Source organism: Xiphophorus hellerii, chromosome 22, assembly GCF_003331165.1.
Source record: "Xiphophorus hellerii strain 12219 chromosome 22, Xiphophorus_hellerii-4.1, whole genome shotgun sequence".
Classification (NCBI taxonomy): Eukaryota; Metazoa; Chordata; class Actinopteri; order Cyprinodontiformes; family Poeciliidae; genus Xiphophorus; species Xiphophorus hellerii.
Genome location: NC_045693.1, coordinates 10306478 through 10331514, shown reverse-complemented (window position 1 = coordinate 10331514; position 25037 = coordinate 10306478). Strand labels below are relative to the sequence as shown.

Below are 25037 nucleotides of genomic sequence, written 5' to 3'. Positions count from 1 at the left end.
TGGGATTTTTGAGTATAAACAGACACAGTTTAAGAAAATCAAATGGACAGGTTACAAGCACCTCAAAATAACATGAACAAAATACATGTTAATAATCTCACACTATTATATATTTTTCAATCCTTTTGCAAACAAAATATAATAAATGAAGAAGAAAAGAGCAGTGAAGTCATTTCAGAATGTTTAGACAGTGGACTATAAACAAACAATTTTAACATGGGTGCACTGGACTAGCTAGTTTTTATGAGTCAACAGGTACAACACTGATAAAAAAAATTGGAAAACAGTCAGTTCTTACCTTGTTTTTCAATTTGAAAAAGAACAAAAGTTATTTAAAAGATCTAATTATGTTTAGAGGAATTAAACTTTGTGAGAAAGGAGCTTTACTCATTCATCTTTGTATTGTAATATGTGAATATTGGAGATGATTAGCGATGGCCTTCCAAGTAAAACCATGAGGTATTCATAAAATATTTAAAATACATTGTAACAACACAAAAACAACAAAAAAATAATTCTTCTTTTGTATTGGCTTCTTGTTAAGGGCCAATTAATCCTAAATCAAGGTCTACTCATAATTAGTCTTTCATGTCTTTTTGATGTTAGGAGCCTAAAATTGGGGTTTATTTTATTCATGCCTGAGTCCATGTGACTTTTAACCATTATACTGTTCTCTAGGTCATTTCATCTTAAGCCATGTTTAATAAACATCATCACACTCCCATACTTTTAATTATTTTTATTGAATTAACTGTGTAATTTAGTTTTCTTACTTCATTAATTGTGATTTTATTTCTTCTTCAGGAAAAACACTTCAACCCTTTTACTATTTTTATTTACATGTCTCCACAGGCTTGGTGTGAAGCACTTAATAACCTTTGCATGTAAATAGCCCACTTTTGGAACCTTTACAATTGCTGTTTGTTTTTCAAAATCTTTTTCCTTTATTGTTTTATATCTCCGTCTTTTGTTCACATTTTCCTGAATCACTCTTTTGGCTTGGTCATAAAATGAAATACACTCAGATGCCGAATTTAGTGAGGGTTTATGTCTAGAAAATTCAAGGTCATGCATAGCATCGGTTGACTTCCCACCTGCTTTACTGCAGCCTGGTTGCCGTGTGTATTTATCAAAGATGCAGCCATTTCTGCACCGAAGGCTGGGCCATGCTGTGCATATGCTCACTTTGTTACCCCCTGACATAAATGCCTCACCAGGGAGAAGCTTTTATTAAAGCACATACTGTATAAACTCTTTCCTTTTAGTAACAGGGGGAAAAGCTGAAATGCATCTATTTATAGAGTCTTTCTAAGCATTACACTAAACTTAGAGTTTGACCTCGTAACTGCATGAAACGTGCATTAACAATAATTATAAGATGACTTGTAAAAAGAGTATTTGCTATTTGCATAATTGTATGCAGGATAAAATGTAAAATCAATAACTCATGTCAAAAAATCAAAATAACTGAGTGGGAAGCTTTGATGCAAAAAAGGAAGCAAGTAGCTGGGTTCTTTGTTTTCAGCTGTTTCACAAACACACTGAATTCCTGAACTTTGCAAGACATTCTCTGGAGGATAAAGAAAGCAAACAGAAGATAACAGACTGGGGCTCCAACTACTAACATGTCTGGATTAATGCTCCTAATGCAGGGTGCACTTTAGGGTGAGCTTTGATGGGACAGGCAGTCCGGTGATTTTTCCATGTGATTAACAAACACAGGGGGGCCTAGTAGCACACACATACAGTATATACACTGCAAGGACTGTGAGATTAAGGTTTGGACAATGATGGACCTGAGTCTGTTGCTCTTCCCAGCCTCATTCTCCTATAATTTATAGCAGCCCTGTCTTCTGCACAACAGCCTCTTGTTCTTTGGAGCATTTTGGCAATGAGAGACACATGGTGCATGAACATTTGTCTTACTTTGAAACGACGCCTGGGATTAATGAGATAATTTGGACTACTATACAAGATTGGCATGGGCATTTTCTATATGTGTGGTCTTTGTAGAGCTGTAGGCCCAGTTATTACAGGGTATTAACAAAACTAAATAGTACATATTGAATGGTAGAAATTCCTTCAGTGGAAATTGCTGAATGTTAAGTCTATTATACTTTGAAATGTTTGAAAAATATATTACTACAAGCTGAATGTATTAAATTAAAAGTGGAACCAGCAGAATTTTTCAGTTTTCCAGCAACAAAAAGTTGTTATAAACATTATCATTATTAATTTTATAGCGATATTTTCCCTACTCTCAGTCACATTTTAACTCTCTCACCAACATAGACAGGTTGTCTTTTAAATACCTGAGGCAATTTGTCAAAATACAGTACTTTACTTGACTACAAAACACCTATGAGTTTTGTTCCTGATTTTTTTGGTCTAACAAATTTCTGACTTTACAATGTCAGAGAATATCATACATGAATGCATTTAATCATAGATTGTTTTAATTTTTCTTTTGACAGAGTACTTTTCTCATAATTATGCAACATTGATCTAGAAATGTCTAAGTCTATTAATTGAAATTTACTGCTCTGTGGTCAGATTACTGTTTTTTTTTTGTTTTGTTTTTTTTATCTGCATGTTCCTAATACTTTGTAGTTGCCTTCTGAATAGATTAGGGGGATTTTTTTTTTCTTCATCTGAACATGTTGTTGTAGTTATTAAAATTGGTAATCTTTTCAGTCTTACTTAATAAACATGAACTGGCTCCTAAATTACATGTGTACATTAGATCTGGATGGTAGACAGAAGATGGGGAGTGATTTTATTTATTTTTCTTTTTACTTCCAAGTTTCACAAGGTGAGCTGAGTAATCAGTCATCAGTTTGACTGCTATAAAAATCATTTAGCCTAAAGCCTCCGAGCACACAAGAAGATTTCATTCTGCCAGATCTAGCAGATGCCTATACTAAAGTAGTGACCTTTAAAATATGCCTTCCCATCTGAGTTCCGTTTTAAACAAACACATTAAGAAATGGGAAAAAACAGTGGATGCACATAAAATCACTAATTACTTTGGGGTTATATGCTTGTCTTAGCATAAGAGGATATTTATTTTGATTTATGTCACCCATAACCTTTCCTTCCAACAAGTAATTAATAGTGCTCAAAAAGGACGCGTCTCAGATATTTTATCTTTTAAGACTAGACTATTTTCTATCAAGGTAAGATTTAGCTGTCAGACCATGCTTTGGGGGAAAAATAAAATCTCTTTAATCCAGGCTGAAGCACCCAAACACGGAGACAGATCGGCCAGATACTGCATTTTCAAAGCAAATCAGTTCTGGATATAAAATGAAACGCTGAGGAGCAAGTTAAAACCATTTTATATAGCAGTGCGGCTACTCAGGCAGAACCGAAAATGGTTCTTCACAGCTGACTGAAGAGAAAGGGAATCTAACGACGGATAGAAACTCAAGGTTGCTGTCAGTGTGCCTCTACACTTCAGGATAAATGATAGAAATAGATGAGTTTACACTCCACAGCCCCTCAGCTGACAAATATATAACTCAGTGAGGTTAGGTAAAGAAGATGCAAAACGTGAGATGTAAGATTACATTTATAACTTCACTCTACAGTATACTAAAGCAGACAGTTAAAATTGTTTTGGGGGATTTCAGATGCATGTCCCAGAGTACTTGTTACTGAAATATCTGCCTGTCTTTGACGCACACTTGCGTCTTTCAAGGCCAGCTGCATTTTTCACCCACTGTTTTCACAACAGCGTGTCACATTTCTCTTTGCAAGCAGAAGAGATGCAATCTTTATGTCATCAGTGTTAAAAATTCACTCTCAATGCCACTGATGGGTAACATTGGCTCATTTTGAAAAGGTATCTAGAATACTGTAAAGTTTGCCCTGAAGCACTTCCACTTGTGATGCAATTTATATAAGACCAATAATTAGGCTTGGGGCGGTATAAGTTCTCTGGTAACCTTCAGTAAAAATACCATAGTTGTAAAATTAAAAGAAAAAAATCAATTATGAACTAATTCTTTTTACTTAAACAAGAAGATAAACAATTAGTCCTAGTCCATTAAATTTAAAATCCAACTGTTTTTTTTATATTTAGATTAATGTCTAAAGCAGTTTTTGCCCCTGTCACATTTTTCCAAATTTGCCATCGCAGGCCACCCCCATCTATGGGTCCCAGCAGACTAATGGCAGAGGTGGGTAGAGTACTACAAAAATTGTAGTCAAGTAAAAATAACACTACTTCAACAAATTTAACATGGCAGAAAACAGCAATCCAACAACAAGGTTTGCTTACAAATCAGAAGTCTCACTTCAACATAAGTTGTAGGTGTGGTTACTTGTTACTCGTAAGTGGTAGATTATCCAGAAAACTTACTCGAGAGTAGCACTATTTAATAATACTACTCAAGTAAAACTAAAAAGGTATGATGCAATAAAACTACTCCTACAAGTACTTATACCCAAAATGTTACTTAAGTAAATGTAGCTTGTTACTACCCACATCTGACAAAACGCATGGAACAAGTGAACTGGTACTACACAAAGCAGCTGTGGCAGAAGCATTTATTATACATTTTATTGCTAATGCTTATTTGTGCAACTTCACTGTTAATATAGAATTAGAGAAAAATTATGCATGTAATTGTATATGGATTACAAATATAGGGTTAAAATGATGCCACTACAAGTGTTGTCAAATGAATAGTAGCTAAGTAAATCATAATCTAGACACACAATGTTGAATTACATTCATATTTAAAGTAGATTTGTAACCAACACTTGACAATCATTAATTCAGAGCTGTATATTGCTCCATTAGTGTGCATGCATATTCATGCACACTGTATACGTGTCTAAGGATAATTTGCATTTTTGTACATCATCTGATAAAATGCAGGAAGGAGGAGCTACGCCTCGATGAGGGTCTAATATCACAACCTGTTGACAAAAAACTGTTCCTTTGAGAAAACTGATCAAAGATTCCTCTTTACTGCCTGTGACATAATGTATAATCAGCGAGCTCTGCGGAGGGTGTCTGTGGGAGTTGGTGTTTGTGCATCTTTTAAAAGGCAAGACTGGAGGCAGGGGACTTCTCCCATGTTGAGACTTGGATGAAAATGTTTTGTGTTTATACAGCAAAAAGCCAGTGACAGCATGCTTAATTATTTTTGGCTGCAGCAGGTCCTTCCAAAGTGTAGTGGTGCACAGCGGTGTCTGCCTCACAGGGGGCAGACGCCTGCCGCCATCTGGGGGTGTCTTTGCCTTGGTCTTGTTAGCATAAACTTAACTACAGATTTGCAAATTTACCTTGGAGACATCTTTAAAATAAACACTGATCTCCTGTTCTATCGAATTCACTCCTCTAATTGCAAATCTCACAAATAAACAGGTTGCATACAATTTTCACCTTGCAGTGAAGAAGAAAATGGAAAAAAGGAACCTCAGTGGACATGAAAATGAAATATGAGTGTGAAATGGGGGTAAAAGCAACTGCTGTTTTTTTTCTTTAAGCAACTTCTCAGGTTGGGTGTGACATTGCTGAGCAAGACTACAGGAAGGGCACGATGTCTCCCTGCTGACTTGCTCTCCACACAACAGGAAAACAAAAAAATATATCTCCCAACACTTCTAACAACTCTAAATATATTTTTATGAAAACTGGTTTCCTACAGTGCCCTCCAAAAGTATTTTATCACACTACAAACACCAACATTTATGTATTTAAGTGAGAAGTGGAGGAAAAGTGATGCAAGTCTTTAAATTTTTTTAAACATAAAAATCTTAAGCGTGGTGTCCCTGTTTTGCAAGTCTTTTGGGAAATATCTCTACAAAAGTCTTTTGTGTGTCAGGAGACTGAAATTTCTGCCAGCCATTCTTTACAAAATATTTCAAATTCAGTAATCTATGGACATATATGTACAAGTTTAGAGTACTAGATATGTAAAAGTTGGCTCTGAGTCAACGACACAGAGGCAACGACTCAGAGACCAATGACTCTGAATCAGTTGGGTTAAGGTCTGAACTTTAACTAGACTATTATAACACATCAATATACTTAGATCTTGGCCATCCCATTGTTACTCTGGCTCATTTGTTAGGGGTGTGTCGTACTGGACAGATGTTTCAGGTTTGCATCATATTTGGCTCATCCCACCTACAATCCCTTCACTTATGATCAGCATTTTTTCTGTCTGTTGCTGGACTCCTTCATCTACATGATACTGTTTGTTCATTAAGGTTTTCTAAAAAAAAAACAAAAAAAACCTCTGAGGCCTTCAAAAAACAGATTGATTCATACCAAGACTGCATTGTACACACGTGGACTCTATTTACTAATAATTTGAGGGCAACTGGTTGAATTGGATTTTACTTAATTATTATTTTTTTATATTTTGTAAAACTACACAAACAGTTCCAGAACAAAAATGTTTGCAAGATACCATAAATCTAATCTTGCTAGCAGTTGTGGTCCCAAAAGAAAATAAGGGGAAATGGAAGGTTGCTTCAAGTTTCTTCTCCATATAGAAAGTAACCTCTTTCCTCTTCTGCTACCCTCCCACTGAGCTAAAAGGAGAAGCAGGTTGTCAGGCACCCACCACTGACCTGGGAAATAAATCCTTTAACAGGTGGCCAGCATAGAGGGGAAGGGCTAAATCAGCAGCACACCTTCCTGCTGCTGCTGGCGAGGCTGGCTGCTTTATGTGCTTTAATTACGCAGCCCTCCAAAGCCATCACCCCATTCTCTCCTTCCACGCAACCATCCCTGCCCTTCATTCACCCTCCATTTTGGCAAAGCAAACGTAAACAAGCATGATGAAGTACAAGTGATGTGCTTGACTTACATACTCTAACTCAGGGATGTTTTAGTCAAAAAAACTAAATGTGGGGCCTGTAAAGCTCTCACTTAAGTTGTACAAGCAGGAGAATGTTGCTCTGACATACATTCCTGTACGCCACCATTCATTGATCCATTTCATGTGATGTTAGTGAATTTTGGCCCTCTACTCCATTAGTCTCTGTAGCTAAGCAACTGAGTGTTACAGTGAAAAAGCAGCGCTTCCGGCGGTTGCTAGGGAACTGCTGGCGAGTGTTACCACTTGTTAACGGCACTTCGATAGATCAGCCTCTAATGGTTCAGGTCTGATGGAGCTTTGCCTAAAAGGAGATGAGAGATCGGCGAGTAGGCAGCATCCTCTATCTAGCCAGCTGCAGCATATGTCACAGCTGACATGTCCCCAGAGTGCCTCACATCAGCACGCATAACAACCAGTTGAAAATAATGTCAGGGTTTTTCCCTCAATAGAAGACCTTTTGCATAAAAGTGGAGACTGAATAATTGAGAGGTGTAAGGGGGGGAAGGGGTTGGGGACAAGGGGGATGTAGGGTGCCTCGGTTGAGGAGGAGGGAAGTATGCCTGCCAGCCAAATCCATTAGCCAGGCCCTGCTTGGCCGAGGCAGGCGGCTGATGGGAAGGCTCTGTTATCGGACACTAAAGGACACTAGGGCTGGCCATCACCACGCCTGCCCTCTCTACTCTTTGCCGCAGGGAGAGGGAGACAGAGTGGGGAGAGGAAATGAGGGAAAATGACAGAGACAAAAAGAAACAGAGAGACCAGTGAGGTTCAATAACAGAAAGAATGAGGAGGTGTTGCCCTACTACAGCTTTATAATTGGCCTGCAAGGACGGTCAAATGAGAGGCTACTTATCGCACATAGCAGTTGTACAGGAATACCAGCCCATCTCTATAGCCAGAACTCATTTAAAAGCGTATTAGGACAAATGCATGGAAAAAACCAGATACCCCCTCTATTTAAGCTATGATTGAAAAAAAGTGTTAGGGGGTTTATTGCCATAAAAAAAATCTGATGCCTTAGGTTCTTTTGGGAGCATAATTGGCACTCAGAATATCTCCAGTGGATCCTCAACCCACAGTAGGTTCCACAAAGAACTTTTTAAGATAGTAGAATCTCTAATAATACAAAGGTTTAGGCTCATTATTTTATGATGTGTGTAAATTGTTCTAAAAAGCAGTTAAAAAATGATTAAATGCCATGTGTGGTGTGCTGACAAGAAAAGGATGGGAAGCACAGCTGGGTTTTTGTTTTAATCTGCTAATGCTAACGGGTGTCCTGTCTTCTTCAAGTTGTGGGAGAGGCTTTTGCTTTAATTATAAAATTTTATACTGTACGGAAGCAAAACTGGGAGCAGCAAAACCAATATGGAGTACACATGAATTGATTTATAATGTCATACCATACTGTGGTTTCGGTTTCAAAACTGCTAAGATTAAAAAAAAAAAAACTGATAAGTTTGTTTAATAAGAATCCAGGAAACAGTTCTAGAGGAACCCAATACTTTTTATGGTTGCATGCATCAAAGACTATTCCCCTTCCCCAGTTGTGGCTCTAAAATGTGAATCAGGTAGAAGAAATAAAGCAACAACACTTTCCACTCAACCTACAAAACAAGAGAAGTTTAGACTCCCAATGGACCTAACCAGAGGGGCCGCTTTTTATTGGCTGATGCCCATTCTACGTGGTCACGTGCGTGGCCGTCTCACAAACACACTTAGCTTCCCGTTAGCTAAGTACAGCATAATGGCAGAACTGATATAACTTCTACACCTTGAAGCCTGTCTGCTACACAGTCTTACGTTAGCTAAACAGATCAATATGCAATGTGTCTGTATCTGACATACACTAAAGATTTTATTTTAGCAGAAAAGGCTTTGGACTAAACTGTTACTCGTGTTAGCCACTCTAGCACCAAGTACAGCTAGTCAATCAACCATCGCTGTGTTCAGGGAAGCTCTGATTAATAATGGAGAAATACATATCAAGCCTGGAAACTTGATATCGTAATGGACTGAATGTTATGTTTTTAATGTAATCTTTGCTCGCAGGTGGTTGCCACGGTAACAGGTGTGCTTAAACTACAAAGAGAGAGAGTAAAAAGGTAGGAGTGGTTTTGAGTTGTTCGGGTTATTTTACCTTTGTTTACCTTTGCTGTGGCTCATTACAGCCGCTGTAGTTTCTAAACGTTGGACTGATTACCTCGTTCGTTTGTGAGTATACGTCATTCACAACAAACATCAAATAGAACAAATATATTTCATAAAATTTTAACAAACAAATGGCTTCTACCGCGGTAATTATGTGAAATTAAATTAATTATATCCCAACTTCAGAAGATTTGCCTTTACCTTTACAGAGCTCTTTGGTTCCTCCTATCAGTCTGTAGCTTCTCACATTGAGGTCATCAAACCAAATTTCAGATCTACCATAACTGACTGACACCTGCTGGCCTCAGGTTTGCAACCAGCTTGTGACTGAGAAACCAGTAACCTCCTCCCAGATGATGACATGAACTTGTTAGTTCCTCTGTCCATTGTAGTAGCTGATGTATTGTGAAAATCCGGTAGAAATGATGCTCTAATCGAGTCATGTTTACATAGAAACAACGCGCTGAAAGGCTTTGTTTGTGAGACTTGCGGTCACATGGGTCGGTTGTGGGCGGAGCTTGGTAAGGTCCATAGGTCACACTGATGGACTTTTGAGCTGCAATGAAGGTACTGCTGTTTTTTGTTTTGTTTTTTTTTCATCTTTTTTTGACTGATTTTTAACCTGCCTGGATGTCTATTGTAAATATGCTGCACAGCTTCTTCAATTTTTTTTATCACTTGAAGACGAGCACAGTAAACACCATCTGAAGTGAACTACAGCATTGGCCTATCATTTTTTTTATCAAAGTCATAACAGAGCCCCACCACAGAATAAAAAACACAGGCTTGTAATGATCACATCACATTTATGCTTCACAGTCTGCTGAATCGTGGAGAAGGAAACATCCAAACAAAGAGCAAGAGACAGAAAATGGTTCTACCCTGAGATGAGAACCACATCCAGTTCGACAGCATGGCCAAAAAGTCAACCATAAGACAACATTTTGTCTTTCTGACCTTTTTAAGGCAATGAATTTGTTTAGATATCTGTGCTGCTGTTTTGTGTTACAACAGAAAATGTTTTAGGAAAGTCAAAAGAAAGAAAGAACAGAAGCTAGTTGTATACTGATCATAGTATTGGAATACAGGGGATGAATCCTCCGGCCGCAGGACACCAAGGAAGGAGAGACAAAAAATGAAAGATGGAGAAAAACAAAACTATAAAACATAAGTAAGGACTTGAGTTTATTTTCCCTACCCTCCAAGGGCAGCTGACATGCCAAGGCATCAAAATCAATATTTCCCAACATTTCTATTAATTTCTCCAAGATAACAGAGCACAGAAGGGGACTGTAAACACTGTCTGAAACCCTAAAGTTTCAGCTTTTCAACACATTTGTTCTAAGATTGCACATCATTTGGGGCCAGTGAAGACTGCCTGAAATTGGGTTGCACAGTGGCGCAGTTGGTAGCACTGATGCCTTGCAGCAAGAAGGTCCTGTTACCAGCTATGCCAGGAGGAATGGGGTAAAATTCCTGCCAACCATTGTGTGATGCTTGTAGAGAGATATAAAAATATTTGACCTTGGCTTTTTTTTTTTACAATTAAAATCCAATATTACCTAATTAGTGTTACTTACCTAACACTAATATTGAATTTAAAGAAGCTAAAGAAATGCACCGACCAAAAATAGGATATGTACTGATTTAACATAAAAAAAGCAAAGGGACAGTTACAACAGTAGATGAATAAATATATTTTATTCTCAAACTTTCCACTCCTTGTAAGGTCTCTTAATACAACAACAAGTTAAATGATATTCTACACCTAATGTTCAGAAATAGTGTTTAAGTGTTAATAGATGTTATTCAGTGGCAGCAAATTGCTAACTGTGGGTACTCCCATAGTCTTATAATGCCCTGTGTGATTCAATAACAGGAGAACATTTAACAGCCCAGCATGAGTATATCCAACAGAAAACACAAGACATATTATTAATGCTGTTTTACCAATTACTATACATAAGACCACATGCTGAAACTCTAACCACACTAAAAATGCAATTAAAATGCCCCCGAGTCAACAAACCGACAATAATTCCCTATGATTGCAGCATTTTAAACCTTTTCACGATTTATCATCATTCCGCAGTCCCAGAATATTGTCTAGAAAATCTCAGTCCATATTAAAACAGACATTCTGCAAGGACAAATAGCATCTATCACACACTAGTGACACTGCATCACAATGAGCTTGTTATAGTGCTACAGGAAGTGCATCCCTCGCAGGCTCCGAGCCTCATTTGCATGTTTTCATATTTAATTCTGGACAGCAGAGACAGGTTTTGATGTGCCCTAATGTGGCGCCTGACATTCTCTGAGACCTGTAATTATTTCCCTGACCTGCCCAACAATCATCTTTCCTCTGCTTAATTGGTAACATAAACAAATCCTGAAGTAGTCCCAGATCTCTGGGAGTATTTTTCATGCATAGCTGCAACGGCAAAGACTAGAGAACTGTTAAATTCCCCCGTGACTTATCACAACTCGTTCCAGTGCTGCTTCATGATGTGCTAAATTACCGTTCTTCTCAAACAGCATGTTTGAAAAATTGACTGATAATTGTTGCACAATGGGAAGCTTTTTCCAGAGAGAAGCTTAAAGTTTTTAGCAAGAAAAAACTGTTAAGCTGAAAATGAATAATTAATATTACTCAAACCTGTATTATCAAGCCTATTCACCTATGGAAGTCATTGTTGCTGACTGCATGTTCAATATTTTAAAAGACTTGAGGATGAGGTGAATGTCCTATTCCGTGGATATAGCTGCATGCTCCATTCAGATATCTGCATTGTGTCACTTTTATTGCAGCTTTCTTGTTGGTGTGTGCTTCATGTTTGGTGTGTTGTCACTGTGACTGAATATTTAATGAAGCAATGGCAAGCTCTCCACTGCTGTTCATCCGGGCACGGAGTCAGCGGAAAAGCTTTCTCTCTCTGGTTTGGCCATCTGTTGGAATCAATAAGGGGGCTAGAAACCCCCAGCCACCATTCAGGGCTCAGGCAAGCTGATGATTAAAGGTAACCCCTTCTATGTTCCTGCAAGTCCTGCTCACCACCAAGCAAGGTTAAATGGCAGGTGTTGAAAGAAGAATATTATACCCTGCACAGTAATGCTAATCCCTCAATTAAATTACAGCTCCCGAGCAGACAGGCTGTTCTTCATGCTGCAACTCCAAAAGTAAAGCTCTGCGACATGTTTGAGCACTACAGTCCGCAATTCATGCTGAGGCTTTGGATGGATTTATGGAGGGAATATTACTGTGCAGAAAGACAACAGTACACAATCTGTCTGTGCAGTGTAACTAGACATTAAAAGCTTTGTGATGTGTTTGTTTAGGATGGCAGACGCATTATAAAGCTCTCAAACAACTGGAACGCACAAAAATCCTCTTTGTCCTGTTTGCCTTCCTCTGATGTTTACAGTACGTGGCTGACATGAGTGCACAGTAATGTCTGACTGAGGCAGATGGAGAAACGAGCGGATCGGTGTCTTTCTTCTCCGAGCCGGAGGGGTGCTCGTCTAATGGGGAAAAATAGTGTTGTTTAATTGTAGTTTATTTCAGACCCTGATTGCTTTTATTGAGTTCCATTATTCTTGTTAATGAGCCCGTAATGTGAACGCTGATGATTTGGGGGCAAGCCTCTCCCCTCACAATGTGAGATCTGAGCATTTTCTTTGGCCACTAAATCCTTGGCTGCATTTTGTTCCAGTGCAAACATCTGTTTGCTGCTCTCTGCATCTCTCTCATTGACCCAGCAATCAGTCAGGAGTGAAACTTTATCTCCAGCGGCTAATGTTTCTTACCTGCAAACAGCTCCAGATGTGCAGTGCCTTGCAAAAATATTTTTACCCCTCAAAGTTTTTCACATTTTTCAGTGTTATAGCCATAAGCATGGACGTAATTTGTTGGGATTTTACTTAATGAATGAATACAAAGTAGGAAATAATAGTTAAGTGGAAGAAAATTATACATGGAACCACCTTGCTGCAAGTGCAGATATTGTGGGTTTTGTCTCTGTAAGCCTAAAACATCTAAAAACAGATTTGGTTTTTCATCTTTCTTTGCAAAACAGCTTTAGCTCTGTGTCTGAAAATGTCAATATCCCAATCTTATCACTGATTCATTACTGGTTTATGTCTGGACTATTACTAGGCCATTCTAAAACAGGGGTATGTTTTGGTCCTTGTCATTGAATTGTAGTTCTGGTTGCATGTTTAGGATTGTTCCTGAGAGGAAAAGTGAAACTCTGCAAAGTTTTTACAGAAAGCATTTTTCCTCTGGTAAACAGGAATTTTTATGGATTTCCTTCAACAGTGGCTTATTTTCACTGTTATGTCATAAAGGTTACATTTCTAAAGTGAAGAAGTAGTAGTCAAAGTCAACAGTTTCTCGCACCTGAGCTGTGAATCTCTGCAACTCCACCAGAGTTGTCATGAGCCTCTTGGTTGCTTCTGTGAATAATGTTTTTTTTTGACTGGCCTGTCAGTTTGGGTGAACTGACAGGTCTAGTAACAGTCATGTTGGTAGGTTTGCTATCAATCCATAGCCTTTTCATCTTTAGCTGACAGCCCAACCAGAGCTCTGTGCAGTGTTCAAAGCTTAGAATATTGTTTCATAACCTACACCATAAACTTCTCTACAATGTTAATCCAGAGCGTTCTAATAAACTTTGAGACCTAGTCTGAATGTCTGAATTAAATTACACACAGGTGAACTCCATTTTCTAATTAGAGAACTGCTGAAGATGTTTTGTTGCCCTATATTATGTTTAAGTGGATCAGAGGCAGTTCTCAGATTTGTATTTGTAAAATATTTTGAAAGCTATCCATCATTGTCCTCCCACTCTCCATTTATTTGCCACTTTGTGCCGGTGTATCAAATAAAATCCCAATGAAATACATGGAAGTACGCGGCAGTAAAGCAATAAAATGTGGAAAATATTTTGCAAGGCACTGTTATAGAAACAAAGCAGTAAAAAATCTGCCTCCAACCAAGGTAAGCCAAAAACAATGATGGCCTAAAACCCATCTGGAAACTGAAAAAAAAAAATCTATTTTGTGAGAGAAGAACATTTTGTCTGCCAACGTGATATTAGCCCAGCAGAATGGCATTAAATAGGGTTATAAAGTGACAAGTGTGCTAAAATGACATTGGCATTTGGAACAGGGAAAAAGCATTAGCATTGCACAAAGAGTGCATTATGAGTGAATAATGCACTGTGCTACCAGTTTGGACATGCAGCAAAGTGAATGTCAAAACTCATTCAAACACACATTCTTCAGGACATAGTGCTGCATATCATGCTTAAACAAGGATACAAGGAATCCTATCTCCTGCTCATTCCTTCATTATGAGAAGCACAGCAACAGCACCGGAGGAGGGAATCACAGATACAGATGATAGCAGACAGTCAACATGACGGCGGGCCGCTCATCATTGGTCAAAGGAACTTTAGAGCTTAGAACACAGTCCATTATGTGAGATTTTCACAATCGTGGAGCAACAATGGAGTACTACATACTTTACAGCTGCAAATAAAATTAGCAACACTTTGCGCTATGATGATGTAACTCCAAGTATTCCCGAGGCGTTCGCTCATCTGATTAATGCAAAGAGAATAACAAAGAGGATAACAACTGTCATCATGTCTTTGAAAGGATAACAACTCCTCACATTATTTCTCCCCATGTATGTAGCTCTGCTCTGATAAGAGTGACACTTTCTGTTCTGGGAGAATGATCTATTGTTTTCTGCTCTGCATTACTCCAAGCCCAGCATGGCACCTGATTAAACAGAGCAATGCAGGGGATCATATGATTTGGGATATATTAGAAAAATTAGAAACTGATAACAACTCCCAAATGTAATGACAGCCTTTTTGGGGAAGTTATTTCATACTTATGAGAGCGCCGTTTGCTCCACAAGATCCAGCCCTATTCTCTGAATAAGCCATTAAACAGTCTCCAGGCTGTCAGAACTATCAAGCTTAAATCTCTAAAATTATTATGATTAACTTGTCCTACAAAAACTCTGAGAGTCCATGTTTTCCAGCTGAAGGAGAAAAACTTGAAGACAGAAATCAACTGCTAACCAACTAAAAAGAACTGCTAAATTATTTTAGATTCTGTCACTTTTGCACAAAGCAGATATTTTTCCAGCTTTTCCATCAGCTATAACTCCTGTCATGACTGAACAATAACACCCCAACACTTGCACACAGCCTGCAAAAAAGGAGGCCTCTCTGTTTGTTGCTGAGTGCTCTGTGACTTCTGAGAAAATGTAATAGCTGATATAATCTCACACCGCCTCAGTCACAAGAAATAATAGGGTCCTCTCCATTAAAGTCCACATGCACAGTATTTCTTGTTAATGCGTGTTTAAGAAACACATTAGGTAATGCACAAAATCTTGCGGCTCTGAATTTGCTGCCACATAATATCCGCTTTTTTTCCCCCTGTGAACTAGACTCTATTCTCTCTTGCAGAGGGTTTATCAGTGATGACATGCTGTGTTCTTGTGTTGACAGAACAGGAGGTTGCTGCACTGCATGAGGCCAACAGAGTACGACCATGCCCCGGCTGTTTCTAAGCCCAGAGGTGGAAAAAACTTTCCTTTCTTCCCTCTTTGCTGCTTTCTTCCCTCTGTGTCTCTCAACAGTACATCTTTAATGAGTTGGCATCTTTGCTTTGAGTTTTATAGCAACCCCTCTGCACTCATCACCTATTGTGCCATACCCTCGCACTCACCATTTCTTTTTAATCTTTTTCTTCTCCATCCAATGCTCTTCCTGCTGGCATTCACAAACCTCCAAAAGGGATAGAGGAACAGCTCCTTCATTTCCTACCATGAAACATTTTCTGCACATTTCTTGAACTGACATTCACTGTGCCTTATTCAAACTTAACATTTGGAGTGTGGAAGCAGAAAAAAAATCACATCTTTTCAGGGGAGGATATAATGAAGGGAATAAAAGCTCAAGAAATCTGTCGATAATCAGAAAAAGTGCTATATCTTGCAATTCCATTTAAGTACAATAGTTTTACAATAGTTGTAATCAGGACCAACATCATTTTTGGCACCGTTAAAAGAATTTAATTATTTTTTTGTCCGTTAGAACTGCAAAGCAGATGGAGAGAAAGACGCGATTTAAAAGCCCATCTTTCCTGGACGATTGAGTTTTTCCATTCGGCTCCTTTCTGTCAAAGGCAGTACTCCATAAAACGGGACAAATGAGATTTCATGAATAGATGAATGGCTTCTTCACGCATGTTCAATATAAATCTATTATTAATGAGTTAATTTATCAGTAGGATGGGATAAAGCCTCATAACACAGATCACAATGATTATTTTTTTTTTTTTTGACATGGAGAGACTTCAGGGACGGCTGGCTAACTGCCACCTCCCAAGTGTTAGAGTGTTCAGCAACTTCAGCGTCAAAAAAAGAAAAAATGCATGTGAAGCAATTTAGGAGACATGCTGACATGTTGGCTGTGAACCTGGTGCTGTAATTAGCAACCTCCTGCTTCTATTCCCCCCATGAAGAAGAGACACCCAAAACCTGCTGCATTTCTGTCCAACCTCTGTCGGCTGAGAGACGCAGTATAACTTCTGTCATATCAGGGCTACAGGGCACCAAAAAATACAAGTGCATCTTAATGACTTAGAATATCATTTCAATAATTACATTTAAAAGAAATTTAATTATATACTTTAAATGTTTATGTTCATTAATACAGAAATGCTATTTTACATCAGACATGACAGTTGTGCAGTAGTAAGTCACTGAATTCCTCCATAAGTAAGGTAAGGCACAAAATGTCAATAGCATTTGACATTATATTATTTGAGAATCTAATATGTGTGGCTATATAGCCACCCTTAATATGTGTGGCTATATAGCCACCCTTAATATGTGTGGCTATATAGCCACACATATTAAGGGAAGGTTAAGTGGAAGGTAAAATTGTATTAAAGAAGGTACAGGAGCCAATTAGGGAGAGCCGATTTTTGCGAGAATTGTGAATATAAGTCACTTTGAGAGTTTCAGGGTGTTTCACGACCAGTGACACAAATATGTATCCAGGACATGGAATGCAAACCTTACATTCTTTATCTTAAGCCACGTTACACTAAAGTTGAAGCATCTTACCTGGGCTAAGGAGAAAAGGAACTGGAATGTTGTTCAGTGGTCCACAAACATTTTTCCAGATGAAAGTAGATTTTGCTTTTCTTTTTGAAATGAAGGTACTAGTTCTCGGAAAAAGAGTGGATTACCAGGTTTAATTGCCAAGACATCACAGAATTTGATTAGTCGGTAAATTTGCCTGACCTAAACCCCAAACTGAATCTGTAGGCTGCTGTCGGTGGAACAACGAGACACTCCAGTGGAGCTCAAGAGCTCAATTAAACCAAGCCGGGCTTCCTAGACACCTTGGGAGATCCTGAGGTTATTTTTACTGGTCTTATGCAATATTCAAATTTTCTGTGAAAATTAACTTTCCGATGATCTAATTTTTTAAGCTGTACTTGTATGTCTGGCCCAAGAGAAATGTCCAGCTATGTGTCATATCAGAGCTTAAGGTAGCCAAATCTATTTCAAACATGGGTCATGAATTATCCAAGACTGAGCATCTGACCAAGAGCATTTTAAACTACACACTTCCTCAGTAGCCTTGAGAACTTACTTTCATTATTTCACAAGATATTCAATTCTTCTTTTATTTTCCCAGCAAAACTGAGTGAAATATATTACATTTGCAAAATTTGTAAACTGAAGTATGTGCCAAGGGCTAATAAAGACCTGTCAGCTGAAATGAGGAGAGGAGATAAACAGCCAGGATGGTGGAAGGATGAATTGTGGTGAGATTTATCAGCAGCTGTTCATATGTGAATGGTGCAGTAGGCCAGAGCGCTCCAACATGCTGCGGCTGTCTGAGACACCTTGGACAGTGATTTATGGGTCGGTGGTCAATGTGTTAATGGACTGGGCCTATGGAACATATCCATCCCAGCTATGGAGCCCCTTACATGGGGTGGAATGCTCTTTGGGAGCTGTATAGTACTGCATAACACATCAGTGCTTTGGATGTGTACAGTATAAACACATGGCCTAATGTCAAGCCTCTGGTAATGAATTCATTGATGGGGATTGGAATGCAATTCACAAACACCATGATGAATTACATCTGTACACTAAGAGCTTATTTATTTCTATTGTTTGTCACCAAAAACCAGCAGCACACATAGTAGAAAAGTTCAGAGAATAAATGAAAAGTATATATACGTTATATGTAACCAGCATAGCTAATTATCTAGAAAATATAACAATAGAACAACAATACAACACTTAAGAGTGGGTAAGTGTTATTAATATACTACAAAATAAATCTAATGAAAGAGGAAAAGATATTAAAAAAAATCACATGTTCTTTAAATTTAATTTAAAGAACTAGAAGGAAAGCCAGGCTTGAAAACTGACACTTCATATCCTGCCTGCCCAACAAATATTTTACAAAAATAATAAAAGAAAACTCTACAAAACAGAGCAGTATGCATAAGAACTATGTGGTATGATAAACTGGACAGGATATGATCAGTGGTTAATAAAACACCTGACTGTGGATGTGATTATAGAGGACAAAAAGGTCTATCAGGTCTGCTTGTTTTACAAGTAAAAATATTTTTCCATATTAATGTTAATTCTGTTATTTGATCTGCAGAGAGTTCAACTTCCCTTAAAGTTTGTCTTAAATTTGTTATTATGAATGAACATTATATATCATCAACAAAGTGAAAAATTTGCATAATTCAAACACAAATGCAGTTTATGAAAGTCACTGATTATAATTTCGAATGTCATAGCAATCATCACCTTTGCTTTAATCAACAATTTTGTCTATTCTCACCCAACATATAACAAAGTTAAAATTTGTTTTTAATCTCAACTCAAAAATGAGCGCCTTATAGTAAACAAGAACACAAACAAATGAGAACTTAATTGCTGATAATTTCTCCCTAATAAGTACAACACAATGTGTTACTCCAAGGGGAGACTAAAACCTTTATGCTGCCAGCTGAACAAGCAAATATCAAATTACTCTGGAAAATAAACGAGAAGATTTCCGAATGCATTAAATTCCCCTGAGTAGTTTACTTGCAACCTTCTTGATTCAACTGCCAGCCTCCCTCAAATATGAATAATTATTATGTTTTATTAAGGCATAAAGCTGGTATGAGCCAGACTGAAAAATGTTTCAGCATCAGTAGAAGCCTCATATCTGTGACAGAATATTTGTCTTAATTAAACACAAATAAAACATCAGCCTAATAAATCATTTTTACAAAGTTATAAGTTAGTTGTATTATTTTGGTGCTATGGTTTTTGAACTTTCTGCTTTGCATCAGTTGGCAGTCTAGTAACGACTAGTGGGAAAGAAGCAGGGAAGAGCAATCAGTCACTGAATGGCAGACTAAAGTAGAAGTCGGTAAATATGGGAAAATATTGAGAAAAACAAGCCAAAGCATCTTCTCACTAAGTCAGGAGAGGAATACATTCTGATGTCTGTAAGTCAGAGCTGCCAATATAGAGTGTCTGTATAGTTATTTTTTTGTAAAATAAAACTAGAGGAGTATGGTAGGTGATGAAGAGGGTCACAGTTTACACTTTGAAGGTGTTTTTAGAGGCACTCTCATAGACCAACATTCATTTCAAATCCATTTGGCAATTTGATGAGTGTCCTTCACGGCAGCTTTTTACCACCTTCTTTCTCAAACTCTGGCGTTCTGATCAGACTGGCCAAAAAAAGAAATAAAAAAAATGGCCCCAATTTCATGAAATATATAAATAAATAAAGAGAAGGAAATCACTTGTACTATATTTTGGAGCTAACATTCATCACTGTCAGCAGGTATACACAGCTTATATGCCCCTAACACGTCCCATTTCCTCACCAGCAGCCATTTCGCCTATTGATAGGACAGCATATCTGGTAATTTATAGAAGAGCCTGACAGTTTTTCTTTTTTTTTTGCTATTTACTAATGTAAATGGCCTAAGGATGAACTCAGTGTTCAGCACAGCCTGACTGTGACATATATTCTGTCCATACCTCGTAGACTCATATGTCCGCTGAGATAATTAGTTGAAGGTTGTATTGATCTTCAGGCAAGACACAATGAATTAGTTTCATTTTACAGTAGTTTGCAAAAGCATTTATATCAAATAAGCTTTTGCTAATTTTGTCTTGTTAAAACCCCATATTTAGATGTGACCTATTGAGTTTTTTATGTGACAGACCAGGACAAAGTCGGGCATGATAGTGAAGTGAACAGAAAACGATTTTTAAACAGTTTTTGAACTGCGCCGCTCATGGTGGCAGCATATTTAAGTAGCTCTGCTATGTTAGTTCTGATTTTTTCTTTTTGTAGATTTTTGTTCATACTTTTGAGGATTTGCAGGTTTGAACCAATGTTCCCTTTGGTTTTAAATGTTGGGCAGCCAGAAGGATTTTGAACAGTTGTTATGATATGTAATTGTGACAATGAGGTATTGTTTATAGAATGGAAAGAAGGTGATTAGCATCTCAGAAGCTCAAAAAATACTTGAGCTATGGCCGAAATACCATGGATACACATGAGAGCTCTATTTGATCTTCCATCAATCATAAAGGGTCATATTCCCAACTACATCAACTTTCCGTCTGGTTTTCTATGTGTAGGTCAGATATAGATTTAAAGAGGAAAAGCAAAAGCAAATGAGGCAGATTAGCAGTGATCTCTAGTTGTACAAAGCTGGTTGAGACAGAACCCTTAAGATCTGCAGGTATAATTGCAACAAAAGCTGGTTTTTCAACATAATGGCATAGGGCACTGAATATCAATGTACACAAGAGGTTTATTACTTTTATTTGGAAAAAAATATATAAAAACTTTATTATATGTTCTCTAATGTTTTTGGTTGTAAAACATGAAAAAGCACTGTACCTTGACCATAGGTGAAAAGTGGGCACAAGTTAAGGTACACAAGCCCCCCCCTTTTATTGCCCTTTTAAAAGTAACTTTAAAATATAATGCTCTCCCAGAGAGTTTTAAGATTCCATAAAGTGGAAATTATGTTGTATATATGGGACAAATACTTCAACTACCCCCTGAGAAGATTAATTCCTTAAGAAACACCAAGTCAAAAGAAAACAAAGTCATCCCATCAGCCCTGGTTATACCAGAAACCCTCACAGAGAGAGGTCTTTTAATTTGTTTACAATACAGTTCCCTGAAAGCTATCATATCTGCTGTTCTCCTGCCGAGCTACAATACAAATGAATTACTTAGTATTAAGTGTAGCAAACAGCGGTGGCTCTTTGGCCTGAATTGGAAAGAAATACCACTGCTGAGATCCATTTTCAGCTACATAGGAGGGGAACTAAAGAGTCCCGCTCCCTCTTTAATACTCTCTCAATTTATTCCCCGACTGTTCACTGTGGCCTGCCCACTTGTTTCTGAAGCTGATAATCAGCTCAGGCAAATTAGCTTATCTACATTTGGCATTCAAGAAAATGGAGGAGTCAAGTAAACAAAATTCTTCCCTGTAATCCTTTATTTGTTTGTGTTTATGTGACAAAGAAGGAAAGATATAACTCTTCTGTGCTTGTAATGCAGCAAACAGGCAGAGGGCTCCACAGGCATTTTTATAACACTGGGGATTTTTAAATTGCATGACTGACATTCGTTCATCTGTATGTGGAAGGAGCCGTGTCCTCGGGGCAGGAAAGCCCTGTATGGTTTCAAGTGATCAGTGAGCACTGCCTGTTTATTCTGGCTGTACTTCCACATCAGTACATCTCCACGTCAGTCAAAGGTCTGAAGCCATAAGGGGGAAAACTCAGCACTCTGCTGGGCCTCTGCAGGCAAATTACATGGCAGATACCTAGCTACACCTCAGCCAGTACAAACCCTTTTTTATTGACCCGTACAGTTGGAGCACCAACCACTATTTAAATTTTCTTCAGTTTAACTGGCATGCTGTGAATAGATGCCACAGGCGCATACACTACAATGAATCATTGAAACCTTCAGCATCTGCTTTCAGCCTGAGACAGAAAACAGTTCGAGCCACCAGCTTGATAATGTGCAAGAGGCAAATGTCATGCTGTATTTAGATTTAAAGATCATCTGTTACTTTTTGTCATCTTTCCCACAGGGAGTTATACGCCTTCGGACAAAGCTTTCTTACAAGAAACACTAAATGTGTCACATCGGATTCAAGATGAACAAACGTACAACAAAGAATCCAGCAGTGCTGGATAGTCGGCAGACGCTGATGCTGCCTCCGCAGGGCAAATAATTCTACACTAAAATGGACAAAAGCTGTCACAAATCATAGAATGCTTTCATGACAAGAAACAGCAGCCTGACCCGGTCTGTAAAAAAAAAAAAAAGCTAAAAAAATGCCAACAGATGTAGAAGTAGGGAATGTAAATGTTAATTATTCCTTTCACTCAGTCTTTGTGCTACAGTTTGGAAGAGTCAAAATTATGTTTACTAAATGCCTCACGTATCTGCCACATTAAACTGTTGACAAACCAAATCCATTTATGTGAGTTTTAAACTAAGTTGATGAATACCATTCATATAATTTGACCAATAACAGGCAGCCTACTCAAAGGGCACTTTTGAAATGGCTAATTCAAAAGTGTATCATTATTCAGTTTTTACCCATCTAACCTTTAATGAAAAACTACAAAATATAGATATAAATATTAGCAATATATGTATGTCTTATATATATATATATATATATATATATATATATATATATATATATATATATATATATATATATATATATACAGTATATGCAGAATTTTACCATAACTGAAGGTAGCAGTTACTTGATTATCCTATAAAACTGCACTATGTGCTTGTAAAATACAAACTATTGACACTTTATGCTTCGTTTGCAAACATAAGGTAAATGTATAAATACAATGGAGTACATAAATGTTTTATTATCTATGTACTAATTGTTACACATCCACACTCCCTAATTTTTATCTATTTTACACATTTTATAGGGCAAGGTTAAAATCTGCTTTTACCTCTTGAAGTAAGCATAGTTTGAGGGTTTATTGCAGTAAAATGGGCAGCCGTATTAACATTATATGGTTAAGCTACTAGAAACATACTCATCTTGTTACAAAGTTTAAGAACAAAGCCTTAACAGACTTTTATCTGTGATAAATTGATAAACCAATTCCTCCACCAGTAGAAAAGGTTACATCAGTGTTTTGACCTATACACTGAGTCAGATTTGATTAAGACCTGTGCAGTAAATCAAAAACATTATTCTGGATAATAGTTTGCCCAAAAGGGGATCAAAGAAAGGTCACATTTTTACAAATACCCATGATATTTCTTTCATAAAAAACAATCTTATCATATCCAAGTGTGGACAGAATCACTGCTTTCTCAATGGTGAAAGCAATAATTCTGCTACTTTCAAAACCCAAAGTAGGTGATCTTTTCAGAAGCCTGACTGAAACAATTAGGTCCAGGCCTTGACGTAGCTAAAAGCTTAAAGCTAAAAGCAAAGGAATTCAGAAAAAAATGACCAAAATTGTGTTGTATAACTTTTCAAAGATTACAGACAGATTTTAATCAAAGCTTAAGCTGTCTCAACTGTCTGCTTTTTGCTATGTCTAAAAGAAAAATAGATTTTGAGCCATTATGAATCATTTTGCCATGATTTTAATGAGATTAGGTGACATGAATCGATATGCAAAAACAGACTTCCTTTCACATATTCAAAAAAACTTGGATTCTGAATGTTAAATATAGGCCATGTTTTTCAGGATCAAAAAGGAAGGCAACTACCTCTATGTAAGGGGTTATGCTGCATTCCAGTTGTTCTCGAAACTGGGAAATTCTGACTTCCCAGCAGAAAAAAATAGACTGGAAGACCCTCCAGTTGAACAACATCAACTGATCAAAGTTACGATTTAAAAAGCAGACTTTGCATTTCAGTATGGCCGCTTCGCACATCAACAGTAGTAAGATGAAGCACGTTTCATTGTTTTAATATTTAGTTTATTTACATTTATCTGCCCAGTGAATGTTTCAGAATTCATATATATACAGTACAGACCAAAAGTTTGGACACAACTGTGTGTCCAAACTTTTGGTCTGTACTCAGTTCAGACCAAAAGTTTGGACACACCTTCTCATTGAATTCAATGAGAAAGTGTGTCCAAACTTTTGGTCTGTACTGTATATATATATACGTATATATATGTACACACTGAAAATAAATGTGTATATATGCATATCATATGCATTTATATAAATGCACATGATATGCATTTTAAAATGTGTTATAGCCTTTTTCAAAGTGGAAGTAACTGTTTATTGTCTAATCAAAAGGTGAGGATATTACGCTTTTCTATGCATTTTAAAGCAACTCTATTAAGGGAAGGAAGAATTTCCATTGATGCCAATATTAAAAATATGAGGTTCTTCTTCCTCATACTAGTGCACAAGATTAAACATATTTAGTTGAAAAACAGCAAGACACACTGAAACAGTCCAGACATGAGCAGAAAGCTCCTCACTTGACAGCCTTCACCTTATCCATCACCATAGATGGCTTTGGAATAAAGTGAAGATAAACTGCAACTCTGGTCAATATTTCAATTATTACAATTTTTTTAAGTACCCCGGTCTGCCTGGAAACCGCAAACAGGCGTTCAAATGTGGTTTAAGAGGACATAAGAGAAGAATGATGAAGATAATTATGACACTAACCGCACTTTTCACAAAAGTCAGACTGATTTATTTTTACTGTCTTATTATAACCTCTTCACATACGGAATCTCGAAATTAGTGTCATCAGTAAGAGGAGGGTAACTTGATACAGGTATTGTGTAACATATGCAGCCATCTGGTCACATCTGGTTTACATTTTGGTCACTAAAACATATAGTTTCTAAAAGAAGGTGTGGGTGCAGGGAGACGATGTTACCTTTGGACATTAAACATCAGACTGATCTCA

The 25037-nt window shown here is 37.5% G+C and overlaps 1 protein-coding gene across 2 annotated transcripts in view; it reads right to left on the bottom strand.

Moving 5' to 3' along the window:
- macrod2 (mono-ADP ribosylhydrolase 2) overlaps positions 1–25037 on the bottom strand; it is a 477335-nt gene that overhangs the window by 181736 nt on the left and 270562 nt on the right. The window lies entirely within an intron of this gene.